Below are 16,609 nucleotides of genomic sequence, written 5' to 3'. Positions count from 1 at the left end.
AATAGGGAAACAGGTGGACCCATTGCAAAAATGCGATGTACAAATCGTTATGTACTAAACGAAATTTACAGCTTTGGTTTGGGGGGTATGGCAACGGGGTGGACTGTGGGGGAGGGCAGGAGGAGAATGGGAAAAGATGGGAAGGGGAAACAAAGGAGGACGTTACAACACTTTATAAAAAATGTACTCATTTTCTTGCACATGTAATTGTAACCCCTGTCTACATTGTTTTCACAAAAAAATAAATGAACAAATAAATAAATAAATTTAAAAACGAGAAAACATGGATCGCTCAAACTTGGGGACCTTGAAACACTTTGAAGGCCCCCCAGCAATGAGGGTTTGCTCCTTCCCAAAAGGATGGACACGCCTCCATAGAGAAATTGACCGCACCAATCTTCCCAAGAAGCTCTGGTCTGCATCCTAGCAAGACAGAAAGTGTCTCATCCAGTCTACAATCACAGGTTTCGTTTTTTCCCTTACCACTGGGAGGGCTGAAAAGTTTTTGAGATCTCAGGATGTAAGTGGCAAGATAGACCACTCAGACCTTCGGTGAGGTAAACAATATTTTATGGTGCCCAAGTTCTGAAGACTCTACAATTCCTTAAAGGAGATACAAACCACTAAAGACAAATAGATAGCATGGTTCTATCACAGGCAACAGCAGTCTGCATCCTAGCAGGGCTTGAAGCCCCTTACATTGTCCACAGTATCAAGTCCGAATTTTTTCTTTGGAATTCAGGGTTGGCTGACCAGTGTTTGGGTGCTCAGGGTGTAAAGCACATGATAGAGCACTGAGAATGTAGGGAACTTAAAACAAAATTATTTTATGTCACCTAGGTTCTGAATGCTCTATACCTTCGAAAAAGAAAAGACCAGCCCCCGAAGAGAAATAGACAACATCGTTCGGTTTCTAGCAGCCCCTGTGTGCATCCTGGCATGGTTCAAAGCCCCTCTTGGTGTCACCATCCGCAGGTCAATCTTTTTTCCTTATAAATTTGGGAGAGTTGTGGAGGGTTTGGGAACACAGGATGCAAAGGTCAAGAGAGAGTTCTTCGAATTTGGGGACAAGAAAAAAAATTGTTTTAAGGTCTCCAAGTTCTGAGTGCTCTCAACTTTTCCCAAAAGACAGACAAGCCACTTAGGAGAAATAGAAATCATTGTTCTGTCCCAGGCAACTGTGCTCTGAATCTTAGCAGGGCTTAATGACCCTTGCACTATCCACAGGAGACAGTCCAAACTTTGTTCTTCCAATTCTGGGAGAAGTGACCAGTGTTAGGGAGCCCAGGTACAAATGATAAGACATAGTCCTCAGAATAAGGGGACCCTAGAACAGTCTTAAGGCCCCCAAGGGAGGAGGGCTCTACACCTTCCCGAAGGAAGAGACACCCCTCCAAAGAGAAATTTACAGCACCCATCTTTCCCCAGAAGCTCTCCTCTGCTTCCTAGAAATATTGAAAGTGCCTCATTTTGTCTACAATAACAGGTGAAATTTTTTGTCCTTTTAATTCTGAGAGAGGTCAAAAGTGTTTAGGAACTCAGGATGCAAAGAACAAGATAGAGCACTCAAAACCTTGGCGATTGAAATCATTATCGTTTTATGGTTACAAGGTTCTAAATGCTCTACACGTTCCCCAAAGGAAAGACAGGGCATTAAGGGGAGTTAGAAAGCTTTGGTCTATCCCAGGAATATTGGGTCTGCATCCTAGCAGGGCTTAAACCTCCTCACACAGTCCCCATTAACCAGTCCCAATTTTTTCCTTGCAATTCTGATTGCTGAGCAGTGTTAGGGAGCTCAGGATGAAAACGACAAGATAGAGCCCTGAGAACTTGGGTAACTTAAAACAGAACTGTTTTTTGCCACCTCAGTTGTGAATACTCTCCACCTTCCATAATGAAGAGACAAGGCACCAAAGAGAAATAGACAGCATATTTCGGTCTCTAGTAGTTCCTAGGTGCATCCTGGCATGGTTCACAGCCCCACTCGGTATCACGAGCCATAGGTCAAAAAGTTTCTTTGAAATATTGGGAGAGCTGAGGAGGTTTTGGGAGCACAGGATGCAAATAACAAGAAAGAGCACTCACAACTTCCCCAAAGGAGAGAAAAGCCGCTAAATAGAAATAGACTGCATTTTTCTCGCCCTGTCAACTCTGGTCTGCATCCATCAGGCCCCTCACACTGTCCACAAAACCCAGTCCAATTTTTTTCATCCAATTCTGGGAGAGATGACCTGTGTTAGCTAGTTCCAGATGCAAACGACAAGATAGAGCACTCAGAAAATGGTGACCTTAAAACAGTTTTAAGGTCTCAAAGTGAAGATGCTCTACTCCTTCCAGAATGGAGAGACAAGCCTACAAAGATATATGGAAAGCACCAACCTTTCCCACTAAGCCCTAATCTACATCCTAGCAAGACTGAAAGTTCCATATACTGTCAACAATAACAGGTCTAATTCTAGTCCTTGCAAATCTGGGAGAGCTGAAAAGTGTTTGGAAGCAGAGGATGCAAAGGACAAGATAGAGCAACACAGCAATTCGGCGCCTAAAAACGAAATTGTTTTCAGGACTCAAATTGTCAATGATCTACACCTTCCCCAAAGGAGAGACAAGCCTTAAATAGAAATAGACCGCATCTTTCTAACCAAGGTTACTCAGGTCTGCATCCTAGCATGGCTGAAAGCCCCTTATACAGTCCATCCACAGTAACCAGTCCAATGTTTTTCTTCCAATTTTGGGAGAGCTGACCAGTGTTAGCAAGTTCAGCATGCAAAGAGAAATTTGAGTAAAGCAGAGAAAGTCAGATAAGGTGATGTTAATGAAATGAACCCTAAGATATGTATTCTAAGGTTTTTTATTTGCTTCCAAGCTATTGTTTATGACACATTCATAAGATCATTGGTTTTTTACTTTGTAAGTCCCTCCCCCATTGTATTACCATTGCTTTCACTGTATTTCATGTCGGTATAATTTGTGGAGGGGAAGGGGAAAAACAATTCGTTTAAATTGGGATACAGGTGGACCCATTCCAAAAATGCGATGTACAAGTCGTTTATCCAAAACTAACTTTACCACTTTGGTTTGTTAGTGATGGGGGGTATGGGAGCGGGGAGGACTGTGGGGGAGGGCAGCCGGAGGATGGGAAAAGATGGGAAGGGGAAACGAAGGAGGACGTCACAATACTTTCTAGAAAATGTACTCAGTATCTTGCACATGTAATTGTAATCCCTCTGTACATTGTTTTTACAAAAAAAATGAATGAACAAATAAATAAATAAATGAATTTAAAAACAAGAAATGATGGAGGACTCAGAACTTGGGGACCCTCACACAGTTTTAAGGCCCCCAAGCAATGAGGGTTTACTCCTTCCCCAAAGGAGGGACACGCCTCCATACAGAAATTGACAGCACCAATCTTCCCAAGAAACTGTGGTCTGCATCCCAGCTAGACAGAAAGTGTCTTATCCTCTCTACAACCACAGGTTCCGTTTTTTTCCTTAGCAGTGTGAGGGATGAAAAGTTTTTGAGATCTCAGGTTGTAAATGACAAGATAGAGAACTCAGACCTTCGGTGAGGTAAACAATATTGTATGGTGCCCAAGTTCTGAAGGCTTTACAATACCTCAAAGGAGATACAACCCACTAAAGAGAAACAGACAGCATGGTTCTATCACAGGCAACAGCGGTCTGCATCCTAGCAGGGCTTGAACACCTTTACACTGTCCACAATAACAAGACCGAATTTTTTCCTTGCAATACAGGGTTGGCTGAACAGTGTTAGGATGCTCAGGATGAAAACGACTAAGAATGTGGGCAACTTAAAACAAAATTGTTTTACGGCGCCAAGATTCTGAATGCTCTATACCTTCCAAAAAGAAAAGACCAGCCCACGAGGAGAAATAGACAATATCGTTCGGTTCCTAGCAGTCCCTGTGTGCATCCTGGCATGGTTCAAAGCCCCTCTTGGTGTCACCATCCGCAGGTCAAACTTTTTTCCTTGCAATTTTGGGAGAGCTGTGGAGGGTATGGGAGCACAGGATGCAAAAACAAGAGAGAGTTCTCAAAATTTGGAGAACATAAAGAAAATTGTTTTAAGGTCTACAAGTTTTGAGTGCTCTCAAAGTTCCCCAAAAGCGAGACAAGCCACTTAGGAGAAATAGAAAGCATTGTTCTGTCCCAGGCAACTGTGCTCTGAATCTTAGCAGGGCTTAATGACCTTTGCACTATCCACAGTAAACAGTCCAAACTTTGTTCTTCCAATTCTGGGAGAAGTGACCAGTGTTAGGGAGCCCAGGTACAAATGATAACATAGTGGACTCAGAATATGGGGACCCTAGAACAGTCTTAAGGCCCCAAGGAAGGAGGGCTCTACACCATCCCCAAGGACGAGACTCCCCTCCAAAGAGAAATTCACAGCACCCATCTTTCCCAAGAAACTCTGCTCTGCACCCAGGCAATACTGAAAGTGCCTCATTCTGTCTACAATAACAGGTGAAAAATTTTTTTTCCTTTTAATTCTGAGAGAGGTCAATCGTGTTTAAGAACTCAGCATGCAAAAAACAAGATAGAGCATTCAGAAACTCAGCGATTTAAAACGTTATTGTTTTACAGTGACCAGGTTCTATATGCTCTACACATTCCTCAAAGGAAAGACAGGGCACGAAGGATAGTTAGACAGCATCGGTCTATCCCATGCTTCTTCGGCCTGCATCCTAGCAGGGCTTAAACCTCCTCACACTGTCCCCATCAACCAGTCCCAATTTTTTCCTTGCAATTCTGGGATTGCTGAGCAGTGTTAGGGAGCTCAGGATGAAAATGACAAGATAGAGCCCTGAGAACTTGGGTACCTTAAAACAGAACTGGTTTTTGGCCCTTCAGTTTTGAATACTCTCCACCTTCCATAATGAAGAGAGTAGCCACCAAAGAGAAATAGACTGCATATTTCGGTCTCTAGTAGCTCCTATGTGCATCCAGGCATGGTTCACAGCCCGGCTCTCTATCACCAGCCATAGGTCAAAAGATTTCTTTGAAATATTTGGGAGAGCTGAGGAGGTTTTGGGAGCACAGGATACAAATAACAAGAAAGAGCATTCACAACTTGGAGACCTTAAAACAATTGTTTTAAGGTCTCCTAGCTGTGAGTGCTCTACACCTTCCCCAAAAGAGAGAAAAGCGGCTAAATAGAAATAGACTGCATTTTTCTCACTCAGGCAACTCTGTTCTGCATCCATCAGGGCTTAATGTTCCTCACACTGTCCACAGAGCCCAGTCTAATTTGTTTCATCCAATTCTTGGAGAGCTGATCTGTGTTAACGAGCTCAGGAGGCAAACGACAAGATAGAGCACTCAGAAATTGGTGACCTTAAAACAGTTTTAAGGTCCCAATGTGAGGATGCTCTACTCCTTCCCCAAAGGAGAGACAAGCCTCTAAATAGAAATAGACCGCATTTTTCTAACCCAGGTTGCGGCGAACGCCTTCTCGGCCAGCGAGGAAGAACGACCACCACACCAGGAGTCTTCTCAGATCACACTTTATTGGAGAGCCTTTTAGTTGAAGGGAGAGCTTGAGCGCAAGAGAGCGAGCAAGGAAATACAGCCGCTTATATAGGGTTTGGAACACGGATCGCTTCAGGATTGGCTGTCCGCCTTCTACCGTCACCAGGTGCCACGGGATTGGCTCAGGATTTACAATGGTGGTGCATGTGCAAAGCTAGGGACCCGCAGTCCCCCCAAGCACTGCCTAACGTGGAGTTGTTTACCTCTAAGCTGCAAGGAAGTGGGCGCCATCTAGTGATGGCGTTTGTCCCGGCTCCCTGCAGTTCCCCCTTTATGTTTTGGTAACAGGTAAGAGTAGAGGTCGGGCCTCTGTCTCAAAGAGAGGACCTTGCACTGGCCTTCGCCTGGGGGGCGCCTTCCCCAGTGACGACCAGGCCCGTCCGATGCCTTTTTTGCAGAGGTGGGATCTTGGGCATCAACCCACTTGCAGCCCAACGTGCTCTTCTTGAGAGGAAAATTCTTCTCAAGTGCAGTGCACTTGCCTTGCACCCTGTTCCAAGTTATCAGTCACATACCCGTCCCGGTGCAATGGGATCCCCAGATCCCTCGGGGTGCTAGGGCTATGCGAAATGATAAGGCTTAATGACCTCTCAGGGCCGACAGCCAAATTTGGGGTGAGGATCCACTTCTCCAAAGCGGCTAATGCTTGCGAAATAACTTTGTCCCTACTGGTTTGGGCTCGAAGGTGACAGACCAACCATAGGCAGACCACGCATCCGCCCAAGCAGCAAGCTAAAAATAAACCCCACCCCCACCCATTCCTTGAACCAGGAAACAGCGGAGGAAATCCAGGACTGGAGCCCCTCCCACAAATCCGGGATCCATTCGCGGGGAATTGACAGTCACAATGGCAATCCGCAAAAAGGCGGGCATCATGCCTAACTGGCATCGGCCTCGGGAACACCGATAGGATCCCCCATCGTAGCTCTCCTTGACTGTGATAGGTCTTGACCATCAATAATATTATCACGTTCAACGCCTTCTTGATCATCCTGTTTTCCGTCCTGAGTTTCCTTGACCAATCTTGTTAGCCGAGTTGGGACCCAATGTGGTGTTTCTTGATCCTGTGGAAAAACACAAACAGCTCCCCTGGATCTCATAATAGCAGGATCCGGTCCATACCATTTGTTATCAATGACATCCTTCCACATAACCATGTCTTTATTGTCTGTAGAGTCTCTTGTCACATGCCGGTCTGCTGCAGACTGGTCTTTATCATTTAAAATTAAAAAATTGAGGGTAAAGAGCGCAAGGGAAAGTCTTTCCCTGGGGGACGCTGACTCAGCAATTCCCCCTTTTTGTTTTTGAAGCATTTCTTTTATGCTTCTATTGGCTCTTTCCACTATACCTTGTCCTTGAGGATTATAAGGCAACCCCGTAGTGTGGGCAACTTGCAGTTGTGCACAAAAGGCACGAAAACCCTGGGAAGTATAAGCAGGGCCATTATCTGTCTTAAGTCTAAGGGGCTTTCCCCAAGCTGCCCAAGCTTCCAAGCAGTGTATTTTAACGTGAGACACCTTTTCTCCTGCCAAAGGTGTGGCATGAATGACACCAGAAAAGGTGTCCACAGACACATGTAAATATTTTAACTTTCCAAATTCTGTCAAATGAGTAACATCCATTTGCCACAAGGCGTTTGGTCTCAACCCCCTGGGGTTTACCCCCACATGGGGAGGATGAAGAAAGGTAACACAAGATTTACAAGCTTTAACAATTTTCCTAGCTACATGTCTGGGCAAATTATATCTTTTCCTAAGGGTATTTGCAGGCACATGATACAACCTATGAAAATCCTCTGCCAATTTTACAGGATCAGCAGCGACCAGGGCCACAGCCCGAGTTGCTTGATCCACTAAGTCATTACACTTTGCCATTGGGCCCGGCAACATAGAGTGAGCACGAATATGTCCAATATAAAAAGGGTGTTTTCTGTCTAAAATAAGGGATTGAATCTGTAGCAAAACATTAGAAATTGTACTAGCCTGTTTAATTGAAGCAGCAACTTCAAGGGAAGCAACAGCATTTACTACATATAGTGAATCAGAAAATAAATTAATAGGTTGATCAAATCTTTTAAAAACTTCAAGCACAATTAAACATTCAACAGCCTGTGGGACGTTTGGCCGAAAATTAAAGACCACCGGCTGTCGGCGTCCTTGAACAAGGAAGGCACCTTGTCCAGATTTTGATCCATCCGTAAAAATAGTTAAAGCATCAGCCAAGGGTTTCTTCAAAGTAACAACAGGAAAATATATTAAATCTTTTTTAACTATGGCAAGCAAAGGATGTTTAGGATAATGATTATCAATAATATTGGGGAATGAGCAAACAAGAATCGCCCACATATCCACTGTAGCGGCCAAAATCTCAACTTGCTCACGAGTATATGGAATGATTAATTTATCTGGGATCTTTGCAAAGTGCATCAAACAATACTTTATGCCCAAAAGTGCTTGTTTAGCCACTAATTCAGGAAAATATTGGACTGTCTTTGCTCCCACTGAGTTGCCATGAAGCCACCACAAGGGGCCATTTTGCCAAAGAACCCCCGTGGGATAATTTTTCGTTTTTAATATACATAAATCGATAGGTAATTTTAAATCAACCCGTGAAAGTTGAGCCCTAGACAAAGCTGCCTCAACCTTTTGTAGGGAATCTAGTGCTAAAGGTGTCAGGGACCTAGAGGAGGTGACTTCAGGGTCACCCTCCAAAATGGCAAACAAAGGTAACAACTCTGACCGAGGGAGATTAAGAAATCCCCTTATCCAATTAATGTCTCCTGCCAATTGCTGAAAATCATTAAGTGTTTTAAGGTGATCAGTTCGAATAAAGAGCTTTTGCGGCTTAATCTCATTGGGAGAAACAATGGTTCCCAGAAATTGAACAACACTAGTCTGTTGAACCTTTTCAGGGGCAATTATCAATCCCTTCTCAGCTAAGGTCTTTGTTATCTGCCCAAACACTTTATGAAGAGTCTCTTTTGAAGGAGCAGCCAACAAGATATCATCCATATAATGGATAATCCGTACCTTTGGAAAGTTTTTTCTAACAGGGGCCAACACAGCTCCTACAAACAATTGACAAATTGTTGGGCTATTAGCCATCCCCTGAGGGAGAACCTTCCACTGGTAGCGAGCATCCGGAGTTTCATGATTAACTGAAGGTAAAGTAAAAGCAAAGCGCTCCCTGTCCTTTTTATGGAGCGGTATGGAGAAAAAACAATCCTTAATATCTAAGGCTAAAATAGGCCATTCTTTAGGTAATGCCGAAAGCAGGGGGAGCCCCCTTTGCACCGGTCCCATGATCTGCATCTGAGCATTTACTGCTCGAAGGTCATGTAGCAGTCTCCATTTTCCAGAGGCCTTTTTTATTACAAAAATTGGGGTGTTCCAGGATGACACGGAAGGCTCAACATGCCCCAACTGTAGCTGTTCCTGAACAAGGGTTTGTGCTGCTTCCAACTTTTCTTGAGAGAGGGGCCACTGAGGAACCCACACTGCTTTTTGGGATAACCAAGGTATGGGCACCGCACCTTTAGTGGAAGCTTTGTTTTCAGGGGCCCCTAATGAAAACCCAAACCCTTTCTATCCTGCTTAGGAAGTGGCTCTATTGGCTCCTTGCATCCTTGGAGACATCGCCCAAGCCCCAGGGCTGGAACAAATCCTTGTTGTTTCATCATGTTTTGACTGGCCTCTGAATAATCATTAGTCAAAGTTAACTTTAGCTGTTGTTGTATATCTCTTCCCCAAAGGTTAACGGGGACGTCAACCACAAAGGGTTGCATCCTCCCGATCTGGCCTTCGTCTGTTTTCCAAGTCAATTCTTTAGCACTTAACTGTGGGGCCTCAGCATAGCCCAGCCCTTGCAAGGTTTGGGAGGATTTTTGAGTTGGCCATCGCTTTGGCCACTCCCCTCTTCGGATGATGCTTCTATCTGCCCCTGTATCCACCAGTCCCTCAAATCTTTTTCCTTCCACTTGAAGAGTTAACATGGGCCTTTGGTCCAAAGCTAAGGACAGACATGTAAGGTCGACTCCAGTGGAGCCTAACCCTCCATCACCTCTCTTTATCTCCTCAGCAGGGAAGTTGCCGTGCAAGGAAGGCAAAACCAGAAGTTGTGCAATTCTGTCTCCGGGGGAAATAGACACTACCCCGCGGGGGACATGACAGAGGACCTTAATGGTTCCCGTATAGTCTGGGTCAATTACCCCTGGGTAAATTATTAGCCCCCTCATAGTAGAGGAGGAGCGTCCTAGAACTATTCCTACAGTGTCCTTATCCAGGGGTCCTGTCATGTCCGTCTCCACAATCTGAACTCCCATCTGTTGGGTTAATACCAGTCCGGAGGTGGCACAGAGGTCCAACCCTGCGGAGCCTGAGGTTGCTCTCTTTGGTTGGAGGGTTGTTGTGGGGGTTGTTCGGGAACCGGACTCTGAAATGCCCCATAAATTTTCGGGCCCTGGGGACGAGGGCCCCTTTTCCCGTTTTTTGGCTCTGGTTCCGAATGAGTGTTTGAAATGATTTTTGGGATAAGATGTCCATCAATGTCCCTGACTGACCTACATTCGTTGACCCAATGCTTCCCCTTTTTACAACGAGGACACACCCCTGGAGTCCTTAGCGGCCTGGGCGTGTTTTGTGCAGGATCACCATTTTGAGGGCACTGCCGTTTAACATGTCCCAACTGACCACACCGAAAACATCCTTTTCCCTTATTATCTTTTGCAGCCCTGGCAGCTGACAAAACAGCAGCCGCCAGCCCTGCATTAGTCAGGGGGCCACCCAGCTCTCTACAAGCTTTTCCCCACGCTTCCAGGCTTTGAGTTCTAACTGGGGTGATTGCCCTCTGACATTCCTGAGTACTTTGTTCAAAAATGATTTGTTGCACAAATGGCATGGCTGTCTCCAAATTTCCTAACACCCGCTCAGCTGTCTCCAGCATGCGAGCAACAATGTCGGAAAATGGTTCATTAAGGGCCTGAGTGATTTTTGTTAAATTGCCCGCCATCTCCCCCTTGTTTGGAAGAGCTCGCCAGGATTTGTAAAAAAGGGTATTCACTTGCTGGTACACTTCAAAGGGGTACCCTAGTTGATCCACGGCAAAGGGTCCCTGCCCAAGAAGCATGTCTACAGTCCAATCAGGATGCCCATCATGGACGTTTTGTCTGTATTGAGCTTGAGCCTTGTCATGAACAATAGATCGAAAATCAAGAAATTGCCCGTGGTTAAGGCAGGTGCGGGCCACCTCGAACCAGTCCGTAGGCGTCATGGCATTAACAGTCAGCCTTCGGAGTAAGGCTATGGTATAATTAGCCGTCACTCCATAAGTTCGGACTGCCTCAACTAAATCCTTAAGCTGGGAGTAGGAAACCGGCTCAAAATTTCTTTCATTAGTAATTGGATTTTCAAAAACTGGAAAGGCGGCTGCCAGCCGCGATCAGGTGCTCCCTTTTATAAAGTGACTCCGCCCCGCCGGCGGGTACGGCGGGGGAGGGGCCGACGGGTGAGGGCCAGGTCCTTTCCTCCTTTCTGGCTGCTGCGGTACTCTTATCGTTTGGGGACGCTGCCCCCCATATCTGTCTGCCTCATACTCAGCCACAGCCTCTTCTAAGTCTTCATTATCAGCTGGATCGAGCTGCTCTCCTTCCTCCTCTAACATTTCTTCCCCTGAGTCACTCACAGGATCACTGCGTTCTTGGTCCTGCCCTTCCACATGTAGGGCTGAGAACCAGTTTGAAAATTCCTTCAAAAAAGGGTACAGGGGTCTCCTTGAGACCCCCTCTTTGTGGTCATCCCCACAACGCAGACAGTCACAGAGAACCACCAGAAAGACAAACCACAAAGGAAGCAGCAATGCAAACAACCAATAGTCCATAGTAGAAAACAGCATACCTAGGGATACTTACCGACGTCTCCTCTCCGTGTGTTGAGTTCTGGCTCCTGTTCGACCTCTTGCGCAGGTCCCGGGTTTCGGCACCACTTGCGGCGAACGCCTTCTCGGCCAGCGAGGAAGAACAACCACCACACCAGGAGTCTTCTCAGATCACACTTTATTGGAGAGCCTTTTAGTTGAAGGGAGAGCTTGAGCGCAAGAGAGCGAGCAAGGAAATACAGCCGCTTATATAGGGTTTGGAACACGGATCGCTTCAGGATTGGCTGTCCGCCTTCTACCGTCACCAGGTGCCACGGGATTGGCTCAGGATTTACAATGGTGGTGCATGTGCAAAGCTAGGGACCCGCAGTCCCCCCAAGCACTGCCTAACGTGGAGTTGTTTACCTCTAAGCTGCAAGGAAGTGGGCGCCATCTAGTGATGGCGTTTGTCCCGGCTCCCTGCACCAGGTTACTGCGGTCTGCATCCTAGCATGGCTGAAAGCCCCTTATACTGTCCAGGGGGACCAAGATGGCGACGGGAGAGTAGGGAAACGCCACATCTCTCTCCAACCAAAAAGAGAGTTCGAGTTCCAATGCTTAATCTCCCCAAGAGACCGACAACAACACAAAGACGAACACTCAGAGAAAAACCAGAGGTGGAAAATAACAAAAAAAGAAAGAGAGGAATAGAAGAATTTCAGAACAGAGAAAAGCGAAGACCCCTCCCCCAACCTTTACTGGCCGCGCGGCAGTGTGCCAAGCAGCAGGCCAGCCAGCCTGGCGGGGGTTGCCGGAGCCCCAGAGACACAGGGGACCGCTTGCAGATCACCAGGTACCGCTTTGCAGAACAGCGGATCGCCAGGAACAGAGAAACCTACCAGCCAGGAGTCTCCACGAGGGTCCCACCCCCACCCCTCACTCTCCACCGGAGCAGAGAGGCTCTATCCTGCCAAAGCCGCCCGGCACCAGCAGCGCGACAAAGGGACCTGTTGGCACACCACCCTCCTGAATGCGATCGCAATGACCTTGAGGTGGCCGCCTGGGTCCCAGAGGCATAGGGGGTTGGCTGCCTGCAGATCACCAGCACAGAAGTCGCCTGAGGCACTGGCGTCAGACCCACTGGATCTCTACAACCCACAAAGAAGCCGCCTGAGCATGGACACTTTTGACCCGACAGCTTCGACAGAGGCAGAGACAGAAAAGAATCACACAGAGCCACCACTGCCCAACCCAGCCCGCAACCACCCCAACTGAACTCGGACTGCAACAACAACTGACGACCTACACCACACAGAAACAACCAGCTCCTAGGTGAGAACCCCAAAGGGGACAGTGTATCCCTCAAGGGAGACCAGAGCTGGAGGGAATCCCCAGATCCCCTAGACTCCCTACCCCAACACCCGGACCACAGGACCCACTAAAACTGGGAACTGTTCGAGAGCTCCACCAGCCCGTGGAGCACACTCTGCTGGCCAGGCCAGAGCAAGAGTGCCCCTGGAAGGGAGCTTAAATGCCCAAGTCAGGAACAGCGCCCCTGGGTCAAGACTGCCAACAGTAGAAGAAATTTGAACTGTGTCCCCCAGGCTGCAAAACCTAGTTGGTATACACATCAGCACAGGCCTAACGAGCCCGCTCCAGGCTGGGGCCGGAACCAGGCCCAGGGATCTGGTGCCTGAACAACACAACTAACTCCTCCCAACTGAAGTAAAAAGCTGAGCATATGCCTCAACAGAGGGGAGAAAATCAGGAAACAACACTCCCCGGGAAGCATGCCAGTGACAACAAAAGACCTGGAGGCTCAGGACAAGAGAAGCGCAAACCCCACCAAAACTCCACCCATATACCCTAGGCTGGGAATTGGGCAACACAGGATGCCAGCAGCTGATAGTAAGCAGGAGCTCAGGTTGTTAAGGCGGCTCAGCAATAGAGTGATAGTCTTGGATGTATGAGTCCCTGGATCTGATTCCTCAGCATCACAAAAGCAAAAAGGGTCAGAAGTGGTGCTGTGGCTCAAATGGTAGGGTGCCAGCCTTGAGCTGAAGAGCTGAGGGACAGCACCCAAACCTAGAGTTCAAGCCCACAACCAGCCCCAAACAAACAAACAAAAACACATCAGGAGCCCATAGCAGACTCCAGTATTTGGGAGAGTGCATCCAGAGCATCTGATCTTCCCAAGAGCACCCATAGGAGCAAACACAAGCAGTCTAGGCTGCTCAACCCTTCCAAAGGCGGGAATTGCCAGCAATCTACAGCAGAGAGCTGAGAATCCTAAGTAGGTCAGAATAGCAGCTGGAAATAGGCTCCCAACAGAACCCAGATCAGGCACAGACTCTCTCTACCAATACAGAATCAGCAACCAAGCAAAGACAGACACACCAAAACAAAATTGAAGAACAGTCTCCTGAACCCCCATGCGAAAATCACAGAGAATAATCACAAGGTTTACCACCACCCAGGACAGCAAGCTCACCTCAAAAGCCAGCAGCCACGCATGGGAGAGCCCCAGTAGGAGCAAAGCAGGAATGGAAGACAAAAGCTACATCCAAGGGTTGCTGGAGGCAATGACTCAAGAAATAAAGCAAGAAATTGATCAGAAATTGAAAGAGCACAAGGATGAACTATCAAAAGAGGTACAGGATATCAAACAAGAGTTGGATGCAAAAATAGAAGCTGCACAAATCTCAGTAAGAAGTGAGATAAACGCCAAATTAGAGGTAATGCATACCTCATTGAGAGGTGAGATCAGTACTCTGAGAACCAACATTGAATCCATAAGGAGATCCATTTCCTCCATGCAAACCACAATAGAAGCCACGGTCAACAGAGTGAATGAAATGGAAGGTAGAGTGTCAGATACAGAAGACAGAATACACCAACTGGACCAAAAAGTGACAGATATGGAAAATTCACTCAAATTAAACCAAAGGGAAATTCAAGAGCAAGCAGATAATGCCAAGAAATTTAACCTTCGCATAATTGGAGTGGACGAAGGTGAGAAATTCCAGAGCAAGGGAATGCAACACCTATTTAACAAGATAATCAATGAAAAATTTCCCCACCTCAAAAACGACCATCTTAACTACATCACAGAAGCTTATCAAACACCCAACAAGCAAGATCCCAGGAGAAACACTTCTAGACACATTATAGTAAAAATGATAGATCTGAATAATAAGGAAACAATCCTGCATGCAGCAAAAATGAAGAAAGAGCTATACTACAACGGGAAAAAAATTAGAATCACTGCAGATCTCTCCACACAAACAATGAATGCAAGAAATGCCTGGGAAAGCACCATACGAGCCCTGAGAGCCAATAACTGCCAACCCAGACTAATATACCCAGCAAAGCTAGCATTCACATTCGATGGAGAACTGAAAACTTTTAATAGCAAAGAAAAACTAAATGAATACATAAACATTAAGCCAGCATTACAAAGAATTCTAAGAGGGGGGACACAACCTGAAGAAAGCAACCAGGAACTGGGACCTGCCCCAAACAGGCGTTACTCAAAGTCTAACTGAGCAAGCACAGGAGGAAAGGAAAGAAGAAAAACTTAGGAAAACGGAATGGCAGGGACAACAATGCATCTCTCTATACTTTCTCTTAATATAAATGGGCTGAATTCGCCAATTAAAAGAAAACGAACTGAGGACTGGATCAGAAAAGAAGACCCATCCATCTGTTGCCTTCAGGAGACCCACCTCTCAGCCAAACACACAAACAAACTCAGAGTGAAGGGGTGGAAAAAGATCTACCAATCAATTGCCCCCAGTAAGAAAGCAGGTGTAGCTATCATCATATCTGACAAAATAAACTTTTCATTAAAATCAGTACAGAAAGACAAAGACGGACACTACATATTAATAAAGGGAAAAATCCAAGAGGAGAATATAACCATCATCAACTTATATGCCCCAAATATTGGTGCACCCAGATATGTCAAACAAATGCTCTCAAACTTACAGAATAAAATAGATCCCAATACGATAATACTAGGAGACTTTAACAGACCACTCTCACCAAAGGACAGGTCTACCAACCAGAGGATTGGCAAAGAACCTACCGAGAGGCCATACTTCAAGCGGAATTAACTGACATCTACCGAGTATTTTACCCTAAAACAACACAGTACACATTCTTCTCAGCAGCTCACGGAACTTTCTCCAAAATAGACCATATCATAGTTCATGCAAGGAACTTAAGCAAATACAAAGGGATCGACATAATCCCCTGTATCCTATCTGACCACAGTGGAATCAAGCTAGCTCTCAATAACAAAGCATACCGCAGAAATTTCTCTAATACATGGAAATTGAACAGCACACTCCTTAACAATGCCTGGGTAACAGAAGAGATCAGAGAAGAAATAAAGCATTTCCTACAACTAAATGAAAATGAAAATACCTCACAAAGAAACTTGTGGGACACAGCAAAAGCAGTCCTGAGGGGCAAATTTATTGCCCTCAGTGCCCACATCAAGAGAATGGAGACAGACTAAGTAAATAATCTTATCTTACAATTAAAACAGCTAGAAAAACAAGAAAAAATGGGACCTAAAACTACTAGACAAAGCCAGATAACCAAATTAAGAGCAGAGATTAACCAATCAGAAAATCAGAAAACCATAACCAAAATAAACCAAACAAAAAGCTGGTTCTTTGAAAAAATAAACAAAATTGATGGCCCGTTGGCTAGATTAATTAAAAAAAGAAGAGAGGAAACCCGTATTAATAGGATTAGAGATGCCATGGGAAACATCACAACACGTACCCAAGATATCCAAACAATTCTAACAGACTACTTTCAAAAGCTATACTCTCTAAAGGAAGAAAATCGGGCAGAAATGGATGCATTTTTAGAGAAATACAAGTTGCCCAAACTGAGCAAAGAAGAAGTTAACCAATTAAATAAGCCAATATCCTATAATGAGGTACAGGAAGCTATCAAAAGTCTTCCAACAAAAAAAGCCCAGGACCATATGGATTCACAGCAGAATTCTATAAGATCTTTAAAGAAGAACTAATACCCATACTCCTCAAGCTCTTCAGAGAAACAGAGAAGGAGGGAGCTATCCCAAACTCATTCTATGAAGCCAATATCACACTCATCCACAAACCAGGCAAAGACCCAAACAAAAAGGAGAATTACAGGCCAATTTCCTTGATGAACACAGATGCAAAGAT

The 16,609-nt window shown here is 45.7% G+C and overlaps 1 long non-coding RNA gene across 1 annotated transcript; it reads right to left on the bottom strand.

The window, feature by feature from the left end:
• Positions 1-6,552: 6,552 nt before the first annotated feature.
• LOC122126969 lies at positions 6,553-11,498 on the bottom strand. Its single transcript, XR_006151051.1, has 2 exons — positions 11,458-11,498; positions 6,553-6,616 (listed from the first exon to the last, which is right to left on the bottom strand). It is a non-coding gene; the product is annotated as an uncharacterized LOC122126969 (long non-coding RNA).
• Between the last annotated feature and the right edge of the window lie 5,111 nt (positions 11,499-16,609).

Source organism: Dipodomys spectabilis, unplaced genomic scaffold (genome assembly GCF_019054845.1).
Source record: "Dipodomys spectabilis isolate Male_0828 unplaced genomic scaffold, ASM1905484v1 ptg000295l, whole genome shotgun sequence".
In the NCBI taxonomy this organism is placed as follows: Eukaryota; Metazoa; Chordata; class Mammalia; order Rodentia; family Heteromyidae; genus Dipodomys; species Dipodomys spectabilis.
Note: the sequence above shows the minus strand (reverse complement) of the source record. Positions and strands in the feature narration are given on the sequence as shown.